This window comes from Sceloporus occidentalis, unplaced genomic scaffold (genome assembly GCF_023333645.1).
Source record: "Sceloporus occidentalis isolate IW3139 unplaced genomic scaffold, rSceOcc1.0.p SCAF_25, whole genome shotgun sequence".
Taxonomy (NCBI): domain Eukaryota; kingdom Metazoa; phylum Chordata; class Lepidosauria; order Squamata; family Phrynosomatidae; genus Sceloporus; species Sceloporus occidentalis.
This window is the reverse complement of record NW_028317005.1, coordinates 5,418,016-5,428,595: the sequence shown is the minus strand read 5'-3', so window position 1 is coordinate 5,428,595 and position 10,580 is coordinate 5,418,016.

The following is a 10,580-nucleotide window of genomic DNA, read 5'->3' as shown; positions in this document are numbered from 1 at the left end:
ATGCTGTGTGAGTCATTCCTACTCACGGTCTTGTTAGTGTTAAATATGATAAAATGATAAATATGCACAAGCAGAAGTTACTCCACAATCAATGTTTTTTTTATTATTTTGACATATAGATTGTGTATGCTAATATAGATAAGCACCCTAAAAATCCACGCACAGTTAACAGAGAGGAAGAGAGATTAATGAAAAACAATTGAAATCCAAAACCTATTCTGACTAATTTGTTGATAGGTTGTTTGTTTATGGGCAACAAATGGCGTTCCCTGCCCATTTGGTTTGTCCACATTACCCCAGACATAACCTGGCGGAAACTTCCACCAAAATAGAGGTGCTTCTGGTGATGTCCTCCCCCTGATCAGGAGAGAGGACGTCCCCAAAAGCATTTGCCCTAACTTGAACTCAGATCCTCAGGCGAACTGAAGAGCAAGATTTAAAAAAAAAAAAAAAAGCTAAAGAAATATAACATTTTTTTATGTTATATTGGTGTGAATTAACCAAAGCAAGGGAGCTAAGCATTTTAGCTCTCTGGTATCACATAGAGGGCTAACCTTGGTAAACTTCTGCATAATACATAAAGCAGAGGAGGTGTTATATCACCGATGTAATTATGCATTATGCAGAGCTTAGTGGTGTTGGACCTTCAAAATGAATAGTGAAGTCAGAGAGTTGAACAGTAAAGATTCGAAGTTTCATTTGTCCTTGGTCTTGTCTTAGATTCAGGATAGCCACAGGCCTATCTCACTCATGTTTGAATTCCGTAACATCTCTAATGGGTTAAGGTCTGGGCTCAGACTGGGCCACTCCAAAGGGCAGATTTTCCTTTTTGAAGCCATTCTGTAGTAAATTTACCTTGATGTTTAGGGTCATTGCCCTGCTGCATCACCCAAATTTTACTGAGCTTCAACTGGTGGACAATAATCCTGACATTACCCTGTATGACACCTTGTTCCCTCAATGCTGCCTTAAATCATGATGCTCCCTTCTCCGTTCTTCACTGTTGGGATGATTTTTTCATGTGGGTATGTGGTGCCCTTTTTACACCATATGTAGTGCTGCATATTCTTCCCCAACAATTTAACCTTAGACCTTAATTTCCCAGTAGCGTAGTGGAATGTCAATGTGCTCTTTGGCAAAATTCAGGTGAACAGTGATATTCAATTGGAGAGCAGCTGCTTCCTCCCTGGTGTTCTGTCATGGACTCCATGCATATTCAATGTTTTGCATATGGTAGTCTCATAAACAGAGATGTAAACAAGTTCCAATGATTCCTTTAAGCCTTTAACTGTTACTCTATGGCTCTGTTTTAGATCATTGGGCATTCTGCCCCTTGGAGTCGTCACTGGGTGGTCACTTCTACGGAGTGTAGCCACAGTAGCTGTGGACTGATAAATATGTAAACTCTTTGAGATTACTTTGCAATCCTTTCCATCTTTATGCAAATCAACAATTCTTGATTGTAAGTGTTCTGAGATTTATTTTTTTAGGTAAATCACTGTTTATTGATTTTCAACAGAGCAAGGGTAAAAGGAAACCTGGGAAAGGGGAGGGGAAGGTAGCCAAAAAAGATAAAGGAAGAGGGACACGTAATCATACAAAGTTGAACCATGGCGGTCTAACATATGCACGAGAATCTCGAGTGCAACAATCTGATACAGAAGTAGAAAAAAAAAAAAACGAGCATGCCGTGGAGCATCACAAACCCTGGCAACTGCGAAGGAGTCCAGTAGCTGGAAATCTAATCCCAGCAACGGAGCTGCGTAACCTCGTGGAATATAAAGAAGAGGAGGAGAGAAAAAAAAAAAAGGGGGGGGGATGGAGAAAAGAGCAGGAAGGGGAGAAGGAGAAAAGAGCATGAAGGGGTGAAGAAGAAAAGAGGGAAAGGAGAGAGCTAGTGTTGAGGAAGCAACGAAGAACGTGTAGGAGGGAGACACACACAAAATAAAGGAAAGGCAAAGAACAGTGGTGGGTGGAGGGAGAGCCAGTCGGGGTTGCTCAAGGGAACGCGAGAAGATCCCGTAGAGTGGTGGATGAGAGGAAGGAAAGCCAACAAGCCCAGGTGCTTGAGTATTTCTCCATCCTGTCAGAGGAGACATGCAAGAGCTCCTCCATCACACGTATCTCCTCCACCCTAGCTAGCCATTGTAACTACGGGGTACTTACCTTCCGTTCCCCCGAACCGCCGTTCTACTGAAGCCCCTCGTCGCCTGTAGCCGCTGGCAGGTTTTCTGAACGCAGACTGCATGAACTCTGGCTCTGTACACACGCGCACCACCGTGTGGCCTCTTATAGACACTACACCTATGCGTTCCAAGCCTCCGTTTCATGCGGGGCGGGAAATACAATTAGTAGGTCTATTTAAACCTGGCTGTTGCACTAGCTCATTGCCTGTGATAGTGCCTTGTGCATGTTGGCTGTGCTTATTAAATACTTCGTGATTTTGGCTTCTGACCTTGGCTTGTTTTTAACGTTCCTGTCTATCTCCTGTGTTTGACCCGGCTTGTTTTTGATTATCCTGTCCTTGCCTACTCCCGACCTCGGCTCCGTGTAACGACTACTCTTTTGCCTGCTGCAACCAATATACTGCTCTGCTCCCGTACCGGTGGATGATACCAGGTTCCTGCACTGCTGGTCCTCTAGCCGTGACAGATTATCACAGGCCCTACCATGGACCCCGCAGACTTGGTTCGTGTGTCCTCTCGTCAAGACCACCAAGATCAGGTGATCCCACCTTCAGTCGCTGGAACAAAAGATGGACACTATTACGGAGTTACTCCGATCTTTAACCACCTCCGGTCCTTTGCCCTCCTCTGCAGCCTCAGCGGGACTCCCTGCAGCTTCGATTCCTTCAGAGTCTGACAGACTTCGGGGCGGAAAACCTCCTAAGATGCCTGTTCCTGAGAAGTATGCTGGGGATCCTCGTGAATGTCGGGGGTTTTTGAATCAATGCCAACTTCATTTCAGAACCCAACCAGAGACTTTTTCCTCTCATGCCAATCGTGTAGCATTCATTATTAACTTACTCCGAGGTGAGGCCCTTGCTTGGGCTTCTCCCCTTATGGAACATCAGTCTCCACTATTGGATGACGCGGATGCCTTTCTCGCTGCTTTTCGTGCTGTATTTGATGCTCCTGGAAGGGTTGAATCTGCCGAGGCAAACATTATGGAACTGCAGCAGGGCAAAAGGTCTGTGGCCCAGTATGCTATAGAGTTTCGTACTCTTGCCTATGAGACTGATTGGAACACCCAAGCCTTGAAAGCAGCATTCCGCAGGGGATTAAACGACTCAATCAAAGACGCCCTTACCTATCGAGATCTGCCCGAGAATTTGGAGGACTTTATCGCCTTGTGTCTCAAATTAGACGCACGGGGCCAGGAGAGACGTCTAGAGAGGGAGAGCGAAAGAAAATATCGCCCCTATCGCCCGACTCCACGTCCTCATCCTGCACCCACCATGGTGGAATCTTCTACCCCGGCTCCTGAACCCATGGAGATTGGTCCTCTTCTCCGGCTATCTGATGCTGAGAAACAACGGAGACGTGTCTTGGGACTCTGTTTGTATTGTGGACAGAAGGGTCATATGGCTATTAATTGTCCCAAGAAGTCGGGAAACACTCAAGCTTAGTGGACGACCGAGGCATTCCACTGAGCAATGTAAAAGCCTCAACTGCTCCTTCTGATACCCGATTTCTTGTACCCATCACGCTACAGTGGAAAGGTCACCAAGTGGCCACACAAGCTTTCATTGACTCCGGTGCCGCAGGGAACTTCATTGACCAGACCTGGGCTCAACTCCAGGGTATTCCGCTGGTTTCTAAATCCCAGAGCAGTACCGTGGCAGCAGTGGATGGAACACCTCTCGGTCCTGGCCTTATAACTCATGAAACACCAAGTCTTCGTCTGATTGTGGGTCTCCTTCATTGTGAACAAATTTGCTTTGATGTTCTCTTCAGTCCGCACCTTCCGGTTATCTTGGGATTGCCATGGTTGAGGAGACATAATCCTACAATCAACTGGAGCGAGGGACAAATTACGGCTTGGGGTTCTTGCTGTTTTCAAACTTGCTGTTTACGTCCCTTAAAGGTGAACTCTATTCTAGAAAGTCCCTCAGTCGACCCTCTAGGGATTGTTCCTACACAGTATTGGGACTATCTGGATGTATTCTCGAAACAGAGGGCCGATACCTTGCCCCCTCATCGCACTCATGATTGTGTCATCGAACTCCTTCCAGGGACATCTCCCCCTTCAGGTTGGACATACCCACTTTCTGGACCTGAGAATCAGGCCTTGTCGATATATATAAAAGACTGTCTGGAAAAGGGGTTTATTCGCCCTTCCTCCTCCCCGGCGGGTGCGGGGTTCTTCTTTGTTAAGAAAAAAGATGGATCTCTCAGACCCTGCATAGACTACAGGGGGCTGAATAAAGTAACTGTGAAGAACAAATACCCATTACCCCTCATCACAGAATTTTATGATCTCCTTAAGGACGCCAAGATCTTTACAAAATTAGATCTTCGTGGTGCGTACAATTTAATCAGGATCAGGGAGGGAGATGAATGGAAAACCGCTTTTAACACCCGATTTGGACATTACGAGTACTTAGTGATGCCATTTGGACTTTGTAATGCACCCGCAGTATTCCAAAATTTCGTCAACGACATCTTTCGTGATATGCTCCTGTCTCATGTCAAGATTTATTTAGACGACATCCTGATTTTTTCAGCCAACCTTGAAGACCATAGGAGCCATGTTCGTCAAGTACTACAACGTTTAAGAGAAAATTTCCTGTACGCCAAAGCTGAGAAATGTGAGTTTGAACGTAGTCATATCAAGTTTCTAGGATATATAATATCCAACACCGGATTGGAGATGGATCCGGAGAAAGTCACAGCCATTAAGGAGTGGAAAAGGCCAACAGACCTCAAAGGAATACAACGATTCTTAGGTTTTGCCAACTATTATCGCCGTTTTATTCACAATTTCTCTCACATTGTGTCTCCCATCTCCGCTCTAACCCGTAAGGGAGCCACTCCCGGCAATTGGCCTTCTGAGGCTGTATTGGCCTTTGAAAAACTTAAGAGGGTCTTCTTATCTGCTCCAGTTCTTCACAGACCGGACCCTTCCTTGCCCTTCATTCTCGAAGTGGATGCATCTGAGACAGGCGCCGGAGCTATCCTGTCTCAAAGAGACTGCAAGACAAACAGAATCCATCCTTGTTCATTTTTTTCTAAAAAATTCTCAGCTGCGGAGACTAATTATGACGTGGGTAATAGGGAATTGCTGGCCATCAAGATGGCTTTAGAGGAATGGAGACACCTCCTGGAAGCGACTGAGACTCCAATCACTATAATTACTGACCATAAAAACTTACTGTATCTAGAAAAGGCCAAAAGACTCAACCCTCGCCAAGCACGTTGGGCCTTATTTTTTACACGCTTCAACTTTTTAATTACCTACCGCCCGGGGTCAAAGAATATTAAGGCTGACGCATTATCTAGACAATTTGAGGGTCCTCATACCGTTGTGAAAGACGAGACCATCATTCCGTCCGATTGTATTGTTGCCAACATTTCAACTACCGTTCTCCAAAGCATCGCCCGTTTTCAGCGCTACCGACCCAAAGATCTGGCAGTCCCTCCTGGTTGTCTGTACGTACCACCTCAGCATCGCAATAAAGTTCTGTCGTGGGCCCACAATTCCCCCATCGCTGGACATCGCGGAATCCGTAACGTGCGTTTCCTCCTACAACCACGTTTTTGGTGGCCCACTATGCTCACAGACATTGCTGACTTTGTCTATTCCTGCGACGTTTGTGCAAGATTCAAGGTCCCCAGAAAGAGGCCCGCTGGCCTTCTCCAACCTTTGCCTACCCCCACTCGGCCTTGGACACATCTAGCGATGGACTTTGTTACAGACTTACCGTCTTCCGAAGGAAGAACCACGATCCTAGTAGTTGTTGATCGGTTTTCTAAACAAGCCCATTTTATCACGCTTGCCAAGTTGCCCACTGCTGCAGAACTAGCAACAATAATATTTAAAGAGGTTTTTCGGCTTCATGGAATTCCTGAAAGCATCACCTCTGATAGAGGGTCGCAATTTATATCCAGATTTTGGAAGGCTGTGTGTGCTCATCTGGGCATTCGTCTACAATTGTCCTCTGCCTATCATCCTGAAACCAATGGGCAAGCCGAACGGACTAATCAAATGTTAAAACAATACCTTCGTATGTATGTCACTAAAGATCAGTCCATCTTTACTCCATCTGGCTGAACTGTCCTACAATTGCTCATATCATGAAGTTCTCAAGACCTCTCCTTTCTGCGCAGCTATGGGATTTGAACCCAACTTATGGCCACCCAACAGTCTCCCTACTGATGTTCCAGCCGCGGACTCCCATCATAAGTCTCTGCAGCAACACTGGAAGGAAGTTTCAGAGGCTATCACTAAAGCTAAGATACTTCAAAAAAGGTCTGCAGACAAACGTCGTTCAGTAGGACCGCCATTAAATCCTGGGGACTCTGTCTGGCTTTCCACACTGCATTTGCACCTCAGACAGAACACAAAGACCCTAGGTCCCAAGTACATTGGTCCTTTCAAAGTTCTGGCAAAGATTAATGACGTCTCTTACTCCCTGGAGCTTCCACCCAATATGCATATACATAATGTTTTTCACATATCACTGTTGAAACCAGTGATTCATAACCGATTCTCTCGTCAGCTGGCTCCACCGAAACCCGTTTTGATCCAAGGTTCTGATGAGTATGAGCTTGAGGCCATCATCGACTCGAGAATATGCAGACGCAGATTACAATATCTCGTCCACTGGTTGGGATACGGACCAGAAGAACGATCCTGGATTGATGCTGCTGATGTCCATGCGCCCTGTCTGATTCGTGCTTTTCATCACCGTCATCCTACCAAACCCGCTCCTGGTCGCCGGCACGGCTCCCTTTTAAGGGGGGGTAGTGTAACTACGGGGTACTTACCTTCCGTTCCCCCGAACCGCCGTTCTACTGAAGCCCCTCGTCGCCTGTAGCCACTGGCAGGTTTCCTGAACGCAGACTGCATGAACTCTGGCTCTGTACACACGCGCACCACCGTGTGGCCTCTTATAGACACTACACCTATGCGTTCCAAGCCTCCGTTTCATGCGGGGCGGGAAATACAATTAGTAGGTCTATTTAAACCTGGCTGTTGCACTAGCTCATTGCCTGTGATAGTGCCTTGTGCATGTTGGCTGTGCTTATTAAATACTTCGTGATTTTGGCTTCTGACCTTGGCTTGTTTTTGACGTTCCTGTCTATCTCCTGTGTTTGACCCGGCTTGTTTTTGATTATCCTGTCCTTGCCTACTCCCGACCTCGGCTCCGTGTAACGACTACTCTTTTGCCTGCTGCAACCAATATACTGCTCTGCTCCCGTACCGGTGGATGATACCAGGTTCCTGCACTGCTGGTCCTCTAGCCGTGACAGCCATAAGCGCAAAGTGGGGACCTTTGTACGCTTCCAAAACAAAGGAATCAGGCAGCGCGCTGCGTTAAGAAGATGTCGCAAAACCGTGCGCTTCACCGAGACCCGGGAGGACCCACTATGAAGGAGAAGGCCAAGACCCGGGGACGGTGATATCGTTTGACCCACCACCTCACCCATACATCCAAACACCCCAAGCCAGAATGGTTGAAGTTGAGCACAACTCCACCATATGTGTAAGTATGTACCAGGCTCCATACCGCATCTCCAACAGGCGGTATCAACGCCTGGAAAAAGCCGTCCGAGTGACACCGGTGTCCTGTACCATAGTGACAACAGCTTATATGCTGTTTCTTGAACCTTGGAGGCCACCGAACATTTATGCGCCAACTCACACACCTTGTCCCATTGTTGGTCAGTCAGAGGCTCACCCAGGACCTCCTCCCAGTAACCCTGAAACGGCGGCGGCAACGTGAGATCGGCCGCGAGCAACAGGCGGTATAGGATAGATATTCCCCCCCTGGGCAGCGTAGGGCGTCTGGCCAGAGCTTCAAAAGGGGTCAAAAGTCTCTAGAAAGGTGGTATTTACCCGGAAGGGAAAGCCCATACCGAGTAACCTGACCATATCGGAAGCGCCGCAGCAGAGTGAGCTCAACATCGGGAAGTGTGCGTTCGATCGGCAACGGCGCAGTTCGATCCCATAACGCCGACAAAGGTAAGGTCGGGGGCTTCCCTAGTGACGCCAGGAATCCCCGCTCTTGTCCCGGAACAAAGTCCGGGTTGTCCGCTATAGGAGTCAGTAGGGAAGGATAAGCGGTAAGAGACCCGCTCACACACCTCTGCCTCCAGACCATCACAGTAGCTCGGACAAAGGGATTCTCGGTCCTCGCCACTCAAAGAACACCAGGGTGAAGACCCAGACTAGAAGACAGAGGGATCGCCGTGGTGGCCTGTTCTAACGATATCCATAATTTGGCGGGTGGATGGAATCGCCATTCCAGCATCCGTAACAGGTGAGTTGCGCGATAGTAACCGCGGAAGTCAGGCAGAGCTAACCCTCCCTTCTCTTTGGGCCTGATAAGAACAGAGTGGCGAATCCTCGGACGTTTCCCCAGCCAGACATAGTTGGCAACCAGCGATCGAAGTTCAGAGAAGAACTCCTTCGGAATGGGGACAGGGAGTGTCTGAAAGAGATAAAGAAGCCGAGGGAGCACATTCATCTTTACCACATTGACCCTTCCATGCCAGGAGATATGGGGAAAGGACCATCTACGCAAATCACAACGAATCCGATCTAAAAGCCTAGGGAAGTTCTCACGAAAAACCGTGCGCAGATCGGAGGGAATCCAGGTCCCCAAGTACCGAATGCTGTTACGACACCACCTGTAGTTAAAGGACCCCTTGATTGCGCCTGCCTCATCCGGGGTCAAGGAGACATCCAGGACTTCGGACTTGTCTGTATTTATTTTAAAGTTAGAGAGGGATCTGAATTGTCGTAGTTCTTCCTGAAGAACTGGGAGAGAAATCCGGGGTCGCGCTAGAGTGAAAAGTAAATCGTCCGCATAAGCGGCCACCTTATACGAAGAGTCATTACACTGCAGACCGTGAATATCCGGGTTGGCGCGAATCGACTGCAGAAATGGTTCCAAGGTTATGGCAAACAAGAGCGGAGACAGCGGGCACCCCTGTCTGGTACCATTACGGATGGGGAAAGAGCCTGTGAGGGCACCATTTAAACGGATACGCGCCGAGGGGGCCGAATACAAGGCGGTGATCCAATGCAGCCACGAGTGGCCAAACCCAAACACACGCAACACCTGGAACATGTAGTCCCATGCAACCCGGTCAAAGGCCTTCTCAGCGTCCGTGGACAGAAGGAGAATCCTCTGACCAGTCGCCTGGGCCAAATGAATCGAGTTCAAAGCCCTGTACGTGCCATCACGACCCTCCCTGCCCATGATAAAACCGGACTGATCAGGGTGAACTAAGGCGCCCAACACAGACTGCAGTCTGGTAGCCAGCACCTTCGCAAAGAGCTTCAAGTCCGTATTGAGGAGGGAGATAGGCCTGTAGCTCTGACAGAGCAAAGGGTCCTTCCCCTCCTTGGGCAACACAGTGATCGTCGCCATGAGGGAGTGAGGATGGAAGGGAGTGCCGGCACGCACCTCATTGAGCAACGATGCGAAAGGGGCCCGCAGGTGCTCCCAGAAAACCTTATAGTAGCGGAGGGGAAGCCCATCCGGACCAGGAGCCTTCCCTGAGTCCATCGACTTCATGGCTGCCTCCAACTCCTCCACCGTGATGGCGAGCTCGAGCGATTCCAACTGTTCCACCGAGAGTCTGCGACGAACTCGCGTAGCTAGGTAGTCCCTGATTAAGGCCTCCCTGCGGGGAACCGCCGGGTCCACAGGGAGATTGTAGAGGGAGCGGTAATAGCGACAAAAAGAGTCCGCTATATCGCTGGGAGAACAGGAGGTCACGCCACTGGGGGTCTTAATCTTGCTAACATAGAGCGTCTGGTGCCTTGCCCGCAGAGCACGTGCAAGCATCCGACCGCTCTTATTACCAAACTCATAGTAGTGGGCCTTGGTGCGTAAGAAGGAGCCCATGATTTTATAGTTAAGTAGAGTGCTCAATCGTTTACGATGGGCCAGCAAGTCCAAATAAACCTGTTCATCGCACGACTGTTTATGAAGGGCCTCCAAGTCAGCAATGCGAGAAGAGAGGTCCGAAACCTCCCTAGTTCTCAGGCGTTTCAGATGAGAGGCTTTGCTTATAAGAAACCCTCTAATCGTGCATTTGTGAGCCTCCCAGACTGAAGAAGGTCCCACCTCCGCAGTCGTGTTTTCCAGAAAATAGAGTTTCAATTGCTCTGAAATGTCACTCACCACCTCCACGTCCGAGAGCAAAGACTCCTTTAAACGCCAGGACGTGGTGGTGGGCCGGTGAAGTGGAGCCTGGAGGCTCAACGTAACAGGCGAGTGATCCGACAGCTCAGCAGCGGTAATGGTGCAACCAGTCAGCGCACCCACCTGACAGTACTCCATCAAGAGAAGATCTATCCTGGAGTACGATCGATGGGGAGCAGAATAGCATGTATAGTCCCTC